This window comes from Protopterus annectens, chromosome 1.part0 (genome assembly GCF_019279795.1).
Source record: "Protopterus annectens isolate FY-2018-M chromosome 1.part0, PAN1.0, whole genome shotgun sequence".
NCBI classification, from domain to species: Eukaryota; Metazoa; Chordata; order Ceratodontiformes; family Protopteridae; genus Protopterus; species Protopterus annectens.
In genome coordinates this window covers 1,422,425,628-1,422,443,269 of record NC_056725.1, presented here as the reverse complement: position 1 = coordinate 1,422,443,269, position 17,642 = coordinate 1,422,425,628, and positions in this window count along the sequence as shown.

Sequence of the window (17,642 nt, the reverse complement as noted above, 5' to 3'; positions counted from 1 at the left end):
GGTAAGTAAGCAGTAGGTAATGGTTCATTTATGTAGGCCAGCTATGGTCATTTGATGACTTTATTTTCGAAGATATGCCTGTTCATTAAAAGTCATGTTCGATGAGAATGTTCGATATACAGACGTTCAATGTAATATTTATTCAGTGGCTGAAAACAGACCCCTAAATAAAGGCAAAGGACAGAGCCCTCCCTGTTTATACCTCTGTATTGTTGGATAAATCTCCGTACTCTAATCCTTCATGTTCTGACCTTAGCCAATTCTTGATAATTACATATGTGTAAATCATTACTTTGGGGTTCATAATAGTTCTGCAATAGGGAAATATGGGATAGAATCAAAAATCAATGTCCAGGTATATAAAATCCAGTTGTAGATTTTCATTTGTTCCACAGTGAAAAGTTGGTTTCATATTTAGCTCTAGATAACTCTTTTTTATTTTTTCCTTCTCAGCAGAAATCTCACTTTCTCATATATCCATCTGCTTCTGTGAAGGAAATTTTCCAAAATTAATGTTTCTTTTTATCAAGTTTTACACAGTTTTCCTGCACAATACATTGCACACTTTACCTAATACATTTCCATTTTAGCTTGTAGGTGTATTACTTTCAGGAATTTTGTTGTTTTCTGGTAAAACCTTCTTCATTATCGGGAAGTATAATTTGGCTTTCAGATCATGTGTCCATTCTCATGAGCTGAGTAAATGTTTTGCATAATTTTCCCTCACCGTAAACACTACTCATATCTGTCAGTAGTTGTAAGGTGAAGTAGTCTGAATTATTAAGTTCTGGGCAAATTCAGTATCCACTAGCCTACGGTCTTCCTAAGTCCACACTGATCAGTAGATTATTTATCTTGGTGGGTTGATCTATTTCTGATTGTAATATACAATCAGAACTTGTTTCAGTAAACATGTTTTCCAACGAAAGAGAGACTTTGGAGTGATTAAGTATCCTTTTTCTGCATTTTCTTGCTGCCTTTAGCTAATTCCGCCTAAAACGCCGATTTTCTAGAGTTTCTGTGATTTAAAAAGCTTGATTCAGCTACATATTGTACTTATTTTACTGCCTGCACTTTAACAAAGTCATTTTTATGTTTAAATTACTCGTTTAACTGTTGTAGGCTACACACTCAAGTGTGATGGCCATTTCTGTGCATTTAAAGTGTTTTTTTATTGTATCTGCTTTATTTTCAAAAAAAAAAAAAAAAAAATACTTGTTTTCCCGCCTTTCCAAGCTAGTTTAGTCCAGTTTTCAGATCAGTGCTGAATTCAGGGCTGTGTTACAAGTTTCTGTGTTTGCCCATACCTTACTTGGATAGAAGGAAGTTTCTCTGTTCACTGTGAGAGAAGGAGCTTTGAGCAGCCTATCTGTCCCAGGAGGAGTGGTTTCAGCCAAGAAATTAGTAGTTTATTGGCCATTCTGGGCTAATTTTTATCTCTTTCATTTCCCTGCTATAAAACCCACATTTGCGTGGTGTTGCACGCCGGGCAGTGCCAGTTAGCTAGGGTATATCTATTCCCAGCTCCACAAAGTCTACTCTTCAATTTTTCCCTTGGAACTAGACAAACTTTCAACTTAAGCACTCAAATCATTCACTTCTCATCCCTGCACTTGCCCAAAACTCATAGCAAGCACTAATAAACCTTAGCACTAGACCCCCCTATACTGTAGAGAAGGACAAGGCTCTCTATTCAACCTTACCAGCCAATCAGTAAAACAGTTCACTGTACCTATCCAGGCATGTTCAAAGGGCAGTTTCAGGTGTACTCTCCAGTCCATCTGGTGAATCTGGGCATTTTGAGGCAATGTTACAATTGCCTCATGTACACAGACAACCCTCTCCTCCATCCACCAAACACTAATACATGCGAGAGATGCAATTATACAGCCAAACTGGAGGCTAAGCTCTCTCAACCCAAGACTAGACCAGGCAGTCAAGAGGAGAAGGGAATTACTTGCATCACACCACCAGTCTCAAATAGACCTATGAAACCAGCACTGGCAAAAAACACACATAAATACACAAAAACATACTCGGAGGCTCTAAATAAAAATCTGCAAAAGCAACAGAGACCTCCAAAGCAGACATCCAAGCAACCTCCACCCCCCAACACACACCATGAAACACATACTTCACAAAACCATTGTGCCACACAATCACAGCCCTTAAGGCAAAATAACATACCCAACACACTAGTAATAGGTGACTCTATAGTCAGGCACACTGATGTCCCACTCACTAGGATGAACAAGGAGAAGGTTACTGTTAGTTGCCTGTTGGGTGCCAGGATCCGCCAGAGTAACACAAGCACTCAGGTCACTCCAGAACAAGTACAAATATGACTCTGTCATTGTCCATGTTGGTGTGAATGACCTGAGCCATACCTCCCTGGACTACATGAAAAGAGACATGGAGGAGTTCTCTGATCATGTAGCCCAGGCTGGTATGACCCTGACCCTGAGTAGCATCCTGCCCTCACCAAGAATGATACCACGGTATAGAGACAAAATTATCTATTTCAACAATTGGCTGAGCTTCTGGTGTCATTCAAAGGGGTTCCAGTGTCTGTCAGCCTGGGATGACATGCTTGACAAGCTACGCTGCTTTGCTATAGATGGCTTGCACCTGTCACCCTTAGGCTTTTGAATACTGGACAAGGCTCTTTCCAGCCCCATAGTGCCTTTTTTAGGCAAGGCCCAAAAGACAAACCCACTGCCGTAAATAGCACAAGTAACAAAAAACTCTGAGGGTGATGCTGCTCAATGCCAGAAGTCTAAACCTCAGAATACACACACTCGCACTCCTCAGTATGGAAAAAATCAATATATGTGCAGTAACAGAAACCTGGTTTAAGGCTCCAGAGAGCACCCCAGCACTACCAAGCTACAACTCATACAATACATTTCGGCCACAAAACCCGGACCAAAATACAAAAGGTGGGGGAGTATCCATATTCATCAAGGATGCCCACACCTCCAGGTTAGTGGCACAGCACGATGCTTCAGAGATCATCCACGTGCAGCTAACAATGGGCAAAACTGCTATTCAAATTATAGCTTGCTACAGATCACCCACCATGTCCCAGGGCCCACACTCCGCATTCCTGGAAACACTGGGAAACATAAAGGTCCTACCAAACACTCTGATATTGGGTGATTTCAATTATCCAAACATTAAATGGGAGAGCTACTCAAGTACAAACTCCCTAGCCCAACATTTCCTAGAATTTATAAACTCAAACGCCCTGGATCAACTGGTTAACATCCCCACCAGAGGTGACAACATATTGGACCTGGTCATCACCGACATGGGCGACCCGTGTTCCACACCGAGGTCAACCCCTCGCTGATTAGATCTGACCACAAACTAATCACTCTGAATATACACATTCTGCCACCACCCCCGGTAAAAGAAACCACCATGAAAAACTTTTCAAAAGCAAAACTTCACATTACTTAAGACCGATGTGGGAAGTTTCAAAGCCCCCATGCTAAAGGATAATGCTGTCTAAGCTGCAAAATCCTTTACTAATGCACTCTGTGGTCACCTACAAGAATGCATGGATCGTGTTATCCCAAACAAAACCAAGACTCACTCCTCCAAGAAAAGGAAACCAGTCTGGTGGACCCCTGCCGTAAACAAGCTATACAATAGAAGGAGGAAACTAGTACTGAAAAGAGTAAAATCCCAAGAAGGGAAGACATCCCTGATCAATATCAGCAAGAAACTACATTCCCTCATAAAATCATCCAAGGCTAGCTTTGAAAGAAAAATTGCCATGGGCTCCAAAGATAACCACAAGGCATTCTTTAGCTATGTCAAGAAACTAAGTGGCAATTCTCAGATCTGCTCGGAGTTAGTGCAGAATGGCACAAAATACACTGAACTGACCGATATAGCCAACATCCTGGCAGGCAGGTTCAGTGCAAACTTCATCCCCCTCTCACCCCCAAAAGGGCCTATAACTATACCAGAAGAATGTAGTGCCCCTGAAATCACAGACACTCAGGTTAAAACAGCCCTTTCCAAAGCCAAAAACACAGCATCAATGGGACCGGACGGTGTCCCAGGCTGCATCCTACATGAGCTCAAAGATGAACTAACCCCTCACCTAAACACACTGTTTAAACTCAGCCTCTCCACAGGCTACATGCCTACAGAGTGGCGTACAGCAACGGTTATTCCGATCCACAAAGGTGGACCCACAATGGACCCCGGGAACTATCGCCCTATAAGCCTGACTAACATGGTCTGCAAAGCTATGGAGCGCATCATCATGGATCTCATTAACAGAGACATTGGAAACCTCCAAACACTGGACCCAACCCAGTTCAGCTTTGTTTAGGGCAGATCATGCCTCGTAAACCTGGTGGACTTCTTTGAGTCAGTTACCAAGGCTATAGACGAGGGAAAGGTGGTCCACACAGCCTACCTAGACCTCGCAAAGGGCTTTGACACTATTCCCCACTCAAGTATTATAGACAAGCTCACTAGCCTGAACATAAACACCTATGTCACAAGATGGGTTGCCAACTGGCTCACGGACAGAACCCACATGGTAAGAGTTGCAGGAGCTAGGTCTGACTCTAAATTTGTTACAAGTGGCATTCCTCAGGGCTCAGTCTTAGGACCCCTCCTGTTCGGCATATACTTCTCAGAGGTACAGGCAAGCACAGGAGGACTATGGCTCACCAAGTTTGCAGATGACTGCAAACTAGGGGCTATAATTGACTCTCCAGCTGAACGCAGACATCCTCCAAAAGGGTCTCATTGAGACAGATACCTGGTGTCAAAACCATGGTCTCAAACTAAATGCCAAAAAGTGCATAGTCATCCCCTTTGGAAAAAACAAAGTACCCATAAACTACCACATAGATGGTAGCCCCTAAATACGGAAGACGTAATAATGGATCTGGGGATCCAAGTAGATAGTAACCTCTCCTTTGATAATCACATTGCCAAAGTAGTTAGAAAATCCTTCTATGTGACCCATCTAATCACAAAAGGGTTTGCATCCAGATTGAAAGAGGTCATTGGGCCCTTCTATGCATCACTCATCAGACCCATCATAGAGTACAATACCCCATTTGGGATGTACCTTACAAGACACCTGCAACAACTGGAAGGACCACAGAAGTTCCTCACCAAGAGGATCACTGGTCTCAAGCAGGTGCCCTATGCAGCTCGACTGAAGAAACTCCAGCTGTACTCGGTTGCATACCGCCTACTCAGAGGTGATCTCTGCCTGACATACAAGGCCATGTCCAACCCAGAATTGATGGACATGCTCCACCTAAAGAAAACCATATCCCCTTGAGCCACACGCTCCAGGGATCTAAACCTCACCACAACAATAAGTAGGATGTGCTGGAGGGATAGATTCCTGTCCCAGAGACTTCCCATGCTCTGGAACAAGATTCCAATCTACATTAGGCAGAGCTCCTCGCTAACCCTCTTCAAGAGAAACCTTGATGAGTGGATGGGAAACAGAAAGTTTACCCTAGGGATCACTTCAATGGCTCTGCTGGACAGAGGCACAGAGATCTAATCTAAGGAGGTGGCGAAAGCCAACACATTCCGGCTAGGCTTATAAATGCCTTCGGGCAGATAGCCTTGTATCTACCTATGAACGAAGTTTGGAGGAAATAGGATTCAGCTAGTAAAGCTATCTTTCCATTAAAATGCATGCTACTTAGTAAAATTTTCATTCTTTGCTTTGTGAAATTTGAGAAAAATGTATTAATTGGAGAGAGTGAAATGCTTGTGCACAAAGGAGAAGCAAATATATGATTAAATAGTAGATGGTATAACTTTTAAACTTGATCAGTCATTAATATCTGTTTTAATTAGGGGCTGTGCAGATTGTCAGAAAATGCAGAACAGCTGATCATAAAGGAAACTGATAGTAACTTCTGTTTTTGCAGGTTCTTGAACTAGTGTTGGACAACTTTGTCTATCCATGGTACAGGTATGGGTTGCATTTATTTTTTTTCTCATGTGTAGGCACTTGGGGGATACATGAACTATTGTTTTCTTCACAGTTATTTTGGCTGCAGACTTGATAAGCAATTTCAGCACTGGTTTTATGAAATGCTTGAAAGTGTTGACTTTACTTCTACCTGCTTTCTGCTGATCAGCACTTTGTAAGTTATGTACAAATCCACGGACTCTGGTTCTAGTAGTTCCAACAGTTTGTGGTTATACTATTTCTCAAAAGGTCATAGTTTTAAAACTGGCCGTCTTTAATAAGGACGTATTATGAAATAGATAATATTAGGCTGATATCCTTGCTGCAGGACTGACTCCATATAAGAGTTGGTTCATTATCAGTTTGTCAAGAGGCCAGTCATTAATTTACCAAATATGAGCTTGGCTAGTGTAAAACTGGACCATCTCTTAGATGCCTTAGTTAATTTTTTTGTCATGCGCTGTGCATTCACATCTGGCTGAGTTTTATAGCGAAAATGTTGTAATCTTACTGCACTTGCTTATTCAGCATGTCTTGGTCCCCATTTACCTGCCAAATATGCTTCATCAGTGCTGCTATATTTTAACACAGTGTTTCCTCTTATTTTCATTCTCCTCATTGTTTATTTTACTTTACAAGTGAATAAAATCCTAATTTGAAGGGATCCTGAAACACGTGATCCCTTTCTCTCTTTATACTTAGAAACTTCTATGTATTTCAGCAGTACCTTACTGTCATCAGGAAAACAAAAGTGATCAGTAGTCAGTATGCTTTGTGTTAATCACATCACTGTTAGTTTGGCCATCATGCTAAGATGCCAGCCTTGATATGTGCTAAAGAGAACACCTGCAGCAGTTTGCAGTCTCTGGGCATATCATTGCATCAGGTAAAGTAAAAAGGAAATTCATTTTCATTTTTAGATATGAGATTATGGACATCTGAGGCACTTCAGCATTGAACTACCAGACATCACCTGAGTAAGTAACATGACACAACATTCACAAAACTGTGTAATGACAAAGACCTAGCCTACTGGTGCAGAGAAAGAGTTTTACATTTGGGATGCTGATAACCAAGTTTAACTAGGGAAGCAGATGCCATATGTCTGGCATGGGTGATCAAGCAGCACTTGCAAGCTCATCTGTGTGGGTATTTGTGCCTGACTGAAGCTTTCAGCTGAGGCCAGGAAGCCTATCTGATTCAGATAACAGTGCTTGAGGGAGTGCTCGTAGATGGGTGCGGTGGAGGGTTTTAATGGAAGCATATTCATTTGGACCAAATGGCATTTTTGTACATTGTGTATAAAGGGTGGCGTTATGGGGGTAGGCTTGGGAGGAGTCTTCTTATTGTTAGACTGTTGCTGTAATGGTATGCCTTTACCTCATCTCCACCCATCTCCCCTGGCATACCCCATCATTTCCTCTGCTTGGAGGGGTCCAGAACATAAACTACTCAGTCTCTCAGGGATGCCTGACTGAGGAACTTGTGCAGGGCGTTGGGACACATAGCTGAAGGCAAATAGGAGGAAAGAGACCAAATGATGCAAAACAAATGTTACCACAAACTTAAATCACATACCCCACTTCAGTGGTGATTCAGACTTGGTTGAGAATCCCTCTGAGCAGTGAATAGATTGAGGGGTTTTTGAGGTATCAGACTGCACTGCTTATAGCCCATGGAGACAAAAATAATATTTCTGGGCAGTAATGAGTAGGATGGGGATATTTTTATTATGGGATACAAGACTATACTGCAGATAACCCCCAGAGGCAAATGCAGTCTCAGTAGTACTTGAACAATAGGGTATTTATTTTTGTTTGAGATACTAGACTGCAGTTTATAGTCCCCAGAGGCAAAATAGTAAGCAGAGTTAAAACTAACTTCTTTACATAATCAAGCTAGTGTTTATAAAAATGGGGAGCAAATTACACTTACATCATTCACTGTTTTTGTTAAAATATCTATGTGCATCACAGCATAGAACATAACTGCAGAGTTCAATGAAAGTTCTAAATGCTTTGCACAATAGAGTTTCTTTAGCAGATTCTGTTTGCTAGCTTACTGCTGGTGCATATTAATTGCATGCATTTTTTGGTGATCAGCTTATCTGACTAAATAAACCATTTTCTTTGGAGGCCTGTGGAGAGGAGAAAAGCTCCACAGGTTCATAGATTGTTACTAAGCTAATGACCACTAGGGCCCTTACAAGCCTAGCAGTGCACTCCAAAGTGTTTTGGTTCCAAGTGTCATGGGCATCTGTATGGAGGGGTCATGTTAGTAGGGAGGTAACTAAGGATTTGTGGGGGGTACTTAGAACAGTATTTTCTTATTGACTGCCTCTGTCCATAAGGAACATGAGGGCTTGACTGGGTGTATATTTACGATTTCCTGTACAGTTGTCAAGGTTTCATTTGAATATGATCAGGAAAAAAAATCTGTTTTATATGGATGGAATTTTCCTAGGAGAACACTAATAAAATGGGTTAACTCTTAAAGTCCTGTTATAGACCAGCCTGAAGTTTACATTCATCTGCAGGATTTTTATCCTGCTGGAAACATCTATCCACCTTGCGGAGTAAGTAAAGAAAAGTGAAGTCATTCAATCTACACTTTAAATTATATCCAAATTTAGCTATTGTTTGATAGGCTTTTCCATAATGAGAGAAGAGTGGTTATTATACACTGTAGCTGTATGTAGTAGTCTAGGGAATAGAAGTACGGTCCTAATTTGATAAAAGCTGCCAAAATATTGATTAGTTTTCTTCACAGAAGATTTCACTTGCACATCAAATTATAAAGAATTGTCAAGAACTCTAGGTATGTGAAATAATGGGGAAGCATGAGTTTCTTAACTTTCATGGTGAAAAAAAGCACTAATGTGTATTTGGGTAGGTTCAACGAAACTCCACCTCCACAGTTCCACTTCCAACACAAAAGTGTGTGGACGTCTTTGCATATTAGATGGGGTAGTTTTTCATATTTATTCCACATGCAATTTGAAAAAACAAAGCTTAAACAGAAGTGGACCAATTATGGATTTTTGTAAGTCCTATTTGTGTACTAGATGAGGCAGAAGAAATCATCCCATTTAACCTTGTATATTTCTGCAACTCAGCTCCTGAAGAAAGTGGTACTACAAAAGACAGATCGGCTAGTACTAGTCAGGCTGTAAAAAAACAAAATAAAAAAAACAAAATATATATATATATATATATATATATATATATATATATATATATGATGGCTTCTCAAATCAAAAGCTTTTGATGTATAACGCTGGAGGACTAGAAATAGTCTTTCAGCAAGGATGTATGATAGTAACAGGAGTTTGGAACACTGTAGGAAATAAAGATGTGTCTGGAGGGGGCCGAGATACCTTGGAATATGGGTTGATGGTAGATGGAGAAATGTATGCATGCAATTGGAATTGTTGCTGTAATGAAAATAAGACAAATATGATTTCTGAGAAAGATTTAAGTGTATGTTGCATATGAAAAGAATACCATTACATGGTGTGAACCATGAAAACACATCTTATGATAGCGTTAGACCGCTCACCTGTACAAATTAATTTTTTATGCAGGTAGATGTATATTGTGATAAACATTGGCATTTTTCATTTTTTTTCTAGAAAAGAAGGCCATTTAATGATTGGGTAGATCAAACTTTTAACTAAAATGTTATCAGATTTGAACATAATCACTAAAAGATATTGCAAAAAAACTGGGATAATTGTAAACTAAAGATTAGAAATGTGGTTACAATGAAAGCAAATGCAATATGGAGTACCAGCCACTCTAGATATCTTGAAGTCTAATGGATTTACAGAAGCAAAAAAGTTAGTGGAGCAATCAAAAGAAGTTAGAATATCTCTGCATGAGTATATAGAAAAGTTTTTTTTAACTTTTTCTTAGCAATAGCTCTAGAAAAACTAAATTTTTGGCTCAATGTTTAAGATGACAGAAGGCTGAAAAGTATGATGATTAAAATCAAGAATTATGAGAATGACAGGGTAGGAGTAGACCTAGGAAAATTATGAATGCAATGGTGAATTATTACAGTACTTGTTCAACATGTAGAGGTAACACAGTAAATGCTAACTTATTTTTGACAATTGCATCTTGGTCAAAAACATATTTGGTCGAAACTGACTTCACTAAGCACACTTGACTGACAGCTCACTACACTGAAAACTCATTTGGTCAAAACTAATTTCGTCGAAAGTAGTATATGGCCTTTTCTCCACTGTAGTGTGATCCTGGAGTTATAGAGTCTATAAAGTAAGGGGGGTTATTGCCCCCCCACATTGGGAGGTGTGGGAGGCATAGCCCCCCACATAGTTTGAGTTTATATTGTCTTGTGGAAAGAGTTGATGTTAAGTTGTCTATCTCGTTTTCGTTCTTACTGGTTGGGATCGGAGCCGATCCTTGGCTCCGACTCAGCCATCTTCTATAGCTCGAGAGTTGTTTACTGGCTCGAGGCTACCACTTATCCCATGATGCCTAGCGATAGCTACCCAGATCTCATTTACCGCTTCAGCTGCGAGTTGTCGTTTTTCTGGCTGAGGCTCATATAAAGTTTTTTCGTATAACATTCTTACTCTAGAAATATATTTTTCAATGTTTTATTGTTAACGTTTAGTCTTGTTTTTTGTGATAGCTAGTGTTTAGTTGTAGCATTCCTTCCTTCTTGTAGAACTTGTTTAACTTAGAGAGTTCCCCCCCCCATCCTTCTTGTCAGGTTAGCCGTTTAGGTTAGAGGCTTTCCTTCTACCTTTCTTTCATAGGTTAGCCGTTTAAGTTAGAGGCTTTTCCTATTAAAAAAAAAAAAAAATTCTTTAGCTATAGTTTTTTGTATAGACTGTATTTTACTTTGTAGCTGTTTTGGTATTTGTTGTTTCCTTCATTCAAGATGTCAAAGGAATCCAAAGTGTCTGGATTCAAGAAATGTGACTCATGCTGTCAGAAAATGTCTCTGATAGATGGGCACACTCCTTGCGTCTATTGTTTAGGCGCTGTGCACCTGCAGGACTCTTGTTCTATCTGCCATGCATTTAGTCCAAGAGTCCTGCAGGAGCGTAAGAATAAGCTTATTCTTATGGGTCTTTTAAAGCCCCAGGATTTGCCAGCCAAGACCTCTCAGCCTGTGAAATCCCCTAAATCTACCAAGCCGTTGGCTCAGAATCGACCTTCTACTTCGGTTCTGACTGGCGCCGATAAGACTATCTCCCCGTCGGCTCCATCAGAAACTTCGGAGCCTTCACGGAGCCACAAGAGGCTGAGGTCCCCTTTATTGGAATCGGTACCGTTCGGCTCCTCAATCTTCTTGCTTCAGAGCAAGCGCAGTCACAGATTGTCTCACTCCTCTCAATTCTCTAGGCTGTCGGATCACGATGTGGAGAGAGTGGTCAGTAAGTTGCTAAAGTCGCAGGCATTTGCCAAGATGTTGTCCAGCCCTCCTCAACAGGTGTCGGCTCCATCCACTTCTATCGATGTTCCTCCTATGACTCCTATGAGTTTGGAGTCGGAGTTCATTGGGGTTTGAGTAGTGGAACCGTCGGCTCCGATAACTCTATCTCCTTTGGTTCCATCGTTGGCTCCGATCCCCTCCATGGTGCTCTCCATCGAGGGATCTGGGTGCCGGGGCTCTCTCTTCGTCTCCAAGGGGGCGAGTGGCATCGGACCCTTGCCCGACCCTGTTCTCCCACTCAGAGCTTCGGTGCAAGTAAGCTTGGCTCCTACATCGGCCTCGGAGCAGTCTCCCTCGGTGCAGAGAAAGATTTTGATTTCATCGGAACTGGAGCTTTCTCTGCAGGATGGCAGGGACGCCTTCGATGTCATGAGAAGTATGATGGCCACTGAGTCAGCTCCACTATCGGCCCCACCGTCTCCGTCCTCTGTAGTGCCTGTGCCAACCTCTGCTCCTCCTCCAGACCTCAAGCGTAGGGAACCGGAGCTCCAGGGCACCCCATTAGGTGTTACCTCTTTTTCCGAGGCCTCCCCTGATCATTCAGAGGAGCCCCCTCATAAGAAGAATTGCAAGAGGAAGCACATTGACTCCCCCGAGTCTGTCACTTCTGATACAGACTTAGATGAATCGGAAGGGTCCCCGAGATCCCCCTTTGAAGATGTTTCCTACTCGGACATCCTCGAAATGCTTAAGCAAAGGGGGAACTGGAATCCCCTAGCCCCTACCGAGGATGAGTCTGTATTTCTGAATGCGTTCGGTTCCTGACCTTCCACCTCTTGGGTTTCTCCACCTTTCGATCCACTTATGGCAGTGGTGGCTTGAAAGGCTTGGTCCGCTCCAGATACAGTAGAACAAACTCCGAGGAGACCTGGCAAATTCATCACAGCACCCCAAGATAAGCAGTTCCTTACCAAAGGTGTTCCTGTTGATGCCATGGTGGTAGCAGCAGCCACCAAAAAAAGAGTTAGCAGAGACCTCTTCATCTGTCCATCCTCCTAACAAGGAGTCTAGGACCATGGACAGATACAGGAAGCAAATGTTCACTTCAGCGACCTTTTCTAGGAGGTCACTGAACTACTTATGTCATTTTACCTGGCTTCAGAGGAATCTCCTTAAAGAGCTTGGAGAATACCCTTCAAGATCCATCAGCTGAGGGTGCTCAACCTAAAGTAGCTTCCCAGCTGGCGACGCTTAATTCTGTAGTTAACTCCTCCATGAGGCTCATTTCCTATGCAGCCGACGGTGCGAGTAGAGCAGCAGGTATGGGTGTGGCCCTTAGGATGCATGCATGGATGCGGCTGTGTAATTTTGCGGAACCCTTTCAAGCATCATTCACCAACACCCCCTTTGATGGTTCCTTTCTTTTTGGACCACAGGTGAAAGACACTTTGACTAGGTGTGAGCAAGAAGGCAAGACTCTCTGCCATGGGAGTCCATTTTTCCACTCCTTCTAGACTGTACCCCAAAGGTCAGAAGAGTGGCAAAATGTGGTTCCGAAAATCCCAGGGAGCTTTGCCTGACACACGTAGCGATTTTTCCTCCAGGGGCAGAGGGGGAAACAATAACAACAGACGCCACCCTCGTGGCCAGAGGGGGTCCACAGAACCAGGGCAACAGAGAATCTTTCTCTGATAAGCCCTTTCAGCATCCCTGAAGGGTTGCCCGGCTGCTCACCTCTGGAGGCAGTCGGGGGAAGACTTTCACTGTACCCAAAAGCCTGGCAAGATTTAACGCAAGACAGATGGATACGGTCCATTATATCCGGAGGTTACAAAATTCCCTTCTGTCAACACCCCTTACCATCAAAGAAATCCCTTCCAGATGTTTCACCCAATCTGAAGGACCAAGCAGTAATAGAAGTTTCAAAACTGCAAGAAAAAAAAGAGTAATCCAGGAAGTCCCGGCAGACCAGCACGGATCCGGAACTTACTCAAGGTTCTTTTTGGTACCAAAAAAGACAGGGGACTGGAGACCGATTCTGGATCTCAGCAGACTAAACAGGTCTGTTCAAAGAACAAAGTTTCGGATGGTCACGCTACAGTCCATTCTACCCTTTTTGGGTCAGGACAATTGGATGTGCTCGATAGATCTTCAGGATGTGTACTACCATATCAAGATGGACAGGTGCTCCAGGAGATTTCTTTGCTTCCGGCTGGGAGCCAGTCATTACCAGTTCAGAGTTCTGCCCTTTGGTCTCACCACAGCCCCCAGGGTTCATAGGTTCATACTAGGCTATCTGCCCTAGGGCATTTATAAGCCTAGCCTAGAGTTTTGTGGCTTTCGCCACCCCTTTAGTTTGAAGGAATACTATGCCCATTATTTTGCTGTGCCTCTGTCGAGCAGTGACACTGAGGTTATCCCTGGGGTATACCTGCGATCTCCCATCCATTGGTCAAGATTTCTCTTGAACAAGGCCAACGAGGTGCTCTGCCTCACATGAACTGGGATTTTGTTCCACAGCATAGGGAGTCTCTGGGTGATGAATCTGTCCCTCCAGCACATCCTATTGATAGCCATGTCGAGGTTTAAGTCTCTTGCCCTTGTAGTTCTGATGGATTTAGATGTTTTGAGGTGAAGCATGTTCATTAATGGTTCATTAATTAAATTAAGGGTGTTCACCAAATATATGGCAGTGGTCACGGCTCACCTGAGACGTCGAGGATTCCAGTTGTTTCCATATCTAGATGACTGATTCCTCACTGCTACTACCAGGCATCAACTTCTTCAAGCCAGGGACTACACAATCACAATCTGCTCCCAGTTAGGCATTACAATAAACTTTGAAAAATCTGCCTTGTTGTCCTGTCAATCTATCACCTACATAGGTGCAGACTTAGACACAAGGAACATGTCCGCAAGGCTACTGCCAGAAAGGATGTCTACAATTCATCAGCAAGTACAAGTTCTGATGCAGAGCAGAAGAATCCAAGTCAGATTCATCCTTCAAACTCTAGGTTCCATGACAGCAGCCATTCTTCTAATCCCACTGGCCCGCTTTCACATGAGGGTCCTTCAGTGGCTTCTGTTCACACAGTGGTCTTTCCAACAGCTGCCCATGTCTCACATGATCATGATTATAGAAGCATGCAAAAGGCACCTTTCCTGGTGGATGGTCTCCCCACTAGTGACTCAGGGCACACCCTTCATTCAGCCCCCTCCGGTAGCCACAGTGACCACAGACGCCTCCCTGATAGGGTGGGGGGGGGGCATTATCAGGGCAGGACAGTCCAAGGTACTTGGCAGCCTCACTAGTACCATCTGCACATAAACGTCCTAGAAATGAGAGCCGTGCTCCTAGCATTGCAAGCCCTTCAGGACTCTATTCCTTCTAGGACCATTGCAATTCAAACAGACAACATGTCAGTGGTGTGGTACATCAACAAGCAGGGCGAAACCAGGTCCTAGCCCCTGTGTCGAGAAGCACTCGGACTGTGGCAGTGGGCGATTTCCTCCCAATATTTTCTGATTGCGATGCACATCCCTGTGAGGTCCAGCGTCATAGCGGACAGGCTCAGCAGAGCTATCCTCATGCCTAACGAGTGGTCTCTGAATTAGGAAGTTGCAGATCTTATCTTCCGCAAATGGGGACAGCCTTGCTGCGATCTTTTTGCCACCCCCTTCAACAGCAAATGCAGCAACTACTTCTCCCTTCTTCCGCATCCAGGTCACTCACCCAGAGACGCTCTAGTCCACGATTGGCCTCAGGGACTTCTTTATGTCTTTCCTCCGTTTCCCCTGATTCCAAAGCTCATACTGAAAGAAATATCGTGGGTTGCAAAATGATCCTCATTGCCCCCTACTGACCTCAACAGATATGGTTCACATTCCTGTACCATTACCTTCTCGATCAGCCCTGGACTCTGGATCCGATTCCAGACCTACTGATTCATCAGTCAGGCGGGTTGCATCAATCCCTCCAAATACTCCAGCTCACAGCTTGGTTGCTCCGCTTCCAACCTTAGCCAGGCTTCCCAGCATTTCCCCGGCTGTACATGAGATTATTGTCTCCTCTCACAAGTCCACAATCAGAAAAACTTATGCTAGTAAATGGAAATGTTTTTCTTGTTGGGCAGAGGCTAGGAACATAGATCCCTTTTCAGCCCCAGTCCACGAAATTCTGGAGTTCCTAGCACAACTTTTTCATTCTGGGTCCACTTCTGCTACAATCCGGGTTCAATTAGTGGCCATTTTTAACTTTCATGTTGGTTTGTCAAATTCAAACATTATGTCTCATAAGCTCTGTAAAGCTTTTTTGAGAGGGACTACTCTCCTTAGGCCTCCAGTGAGAGATCCCCCTCCTCCTTGGGACCTTGATTTGGTACTAACTTCATTAACTGTGCCCCCCTTTGAATCAGCAGCATCCTGCTCCATTAAGTTTCTATCTTGGAAGATACTCTTTCTGGTAGCTATTACTTCAGCCAGACGCGTCTCTGTGTTCATCCTCCATACTTGGTTTTTCATAAGGACAGGGTTGCTCTGAGGACTAATCCTTCGTTTCTTCCGAAAGTCTGCTCAGAAAATAATTTAAACCAATCTATAGACCTTCCTATGTTTTTCCCTATTCACACCAACAAGGCAGAGTGCAAATTACACCAATTGGACGTTCATAGACAATTGTGTTTTTATCTGCACAAGACTAAGGAAACAAGGAAGTCTGACCAACTATTCCTTTCCTATGCTCTAGGCAAACAAGGTCTCCCAGTTTCCAAGGTGACCTTATCCAGGTGGTTGTCTCACACTATTACCTTCATTTATCAATTAAGGAACAAAGAGTTGCCTATTAAACCGAAAGGTCATTCTACTAGGGCCTTGGCCACCTCTGTAGCCTTCCAATCTAGGTTGCCCATGGATTCTATTTGTGCAGCTGCTACGTGGGCAAATCCTCATACCTTTATTTCTCATTACAAGCTAGATATGGTTTCCAGGAGCACAGCTGACTTTGGTTCCACTGTTCTGAAGAGTCTGTTCCCATGAGCCAACCAGGATTGTAGGTGCTAGGGACGCTGTCCCAAACAGCAAGAACGAAGGCGAGATAGACAACTTAACATAAAGAAGTTATGTACCTACCATAACATTCCATGTTAGTTGTCTTCATCTTGCCTTCTTTCTTGCATCCCACCCTCCGTACCCCTGTCCTATTGGACCGAGAGGAGTTCTGGTTTCACTGGCTGAGTGTTCCCTGGTTTGTTTCCTCTACTGACTTAGAGAGTATGAAAGGTATACAAAACCTATTTGTTTGGACATGTTTATTCTCTGGCTATGTCTGGGGTTAGCTATTTCAAACGAGATCTAGGTAGGTATTGCTAGGCATCATGGGATAAGGGGTAGCCTCAAGCCAGTAAACGGCTCTCAAGCTATAGAAGTTGGCCAAGTTGGAGCCGAGGATCTGCTCTGATCCCAACCAGCAAGAATGAAGGCGAGATGAAGACAACTAACATGGAACGTTATGGTAGGTACATGACTTCTTTTTCTTTGTCTTGTCAATATACATGTCTATGGTTTAAAACATATAAAATAGGTAGGGGGCTATGCCCACATACCCCCCAATGTGGTGGGCTGTGCCCCCCACACCTCCCTTACTTTATATTCTAACTACAGTGGTGAAAAGGCCATATATAACTTTCGACCAAATGAGGTTTCAGTGAATTGAGCTTTCAGTCAAGTGAATTTTGACCAAATGTGTTTTTGACCAAACGTGTAAATAAATATATATATAAATAACATTTGGGACATAGGCAAATTTATATTTATATAAAACTAATCAAACTGTATTAACAAGTTCACATTTACAAACACTGTACTTCACATATATTGCTATATATCATATAACCTAAGTAACATTACATAAACTGTTCAGTGCCTGCCTTTTTTAAACAAAAAACATCTTTATTAAACCATCACTTGTGGCATAGACAATCAATCATTAATATAAATGAAAACAAACCACACTGACACAATCCTATTTGCAAGCATTTTACATCACAAACAGTACTGCCACACTCCCAGTTGCAAACATTATACATCACTTATAATCTACCCAATCATTTTCAGTCAAATATTAGATAGCTCATTTAAGTCTTGCCTTCTTTTAAACCTCATTCCTCTCTTGTATGTATTGATGTTCATCGTGTTTCACTGTTGCAGTAATTACAATTGGGTTATCCTGCTGGCAGGCTACCTGCAGTTGGCCCGAGTTCCAAAG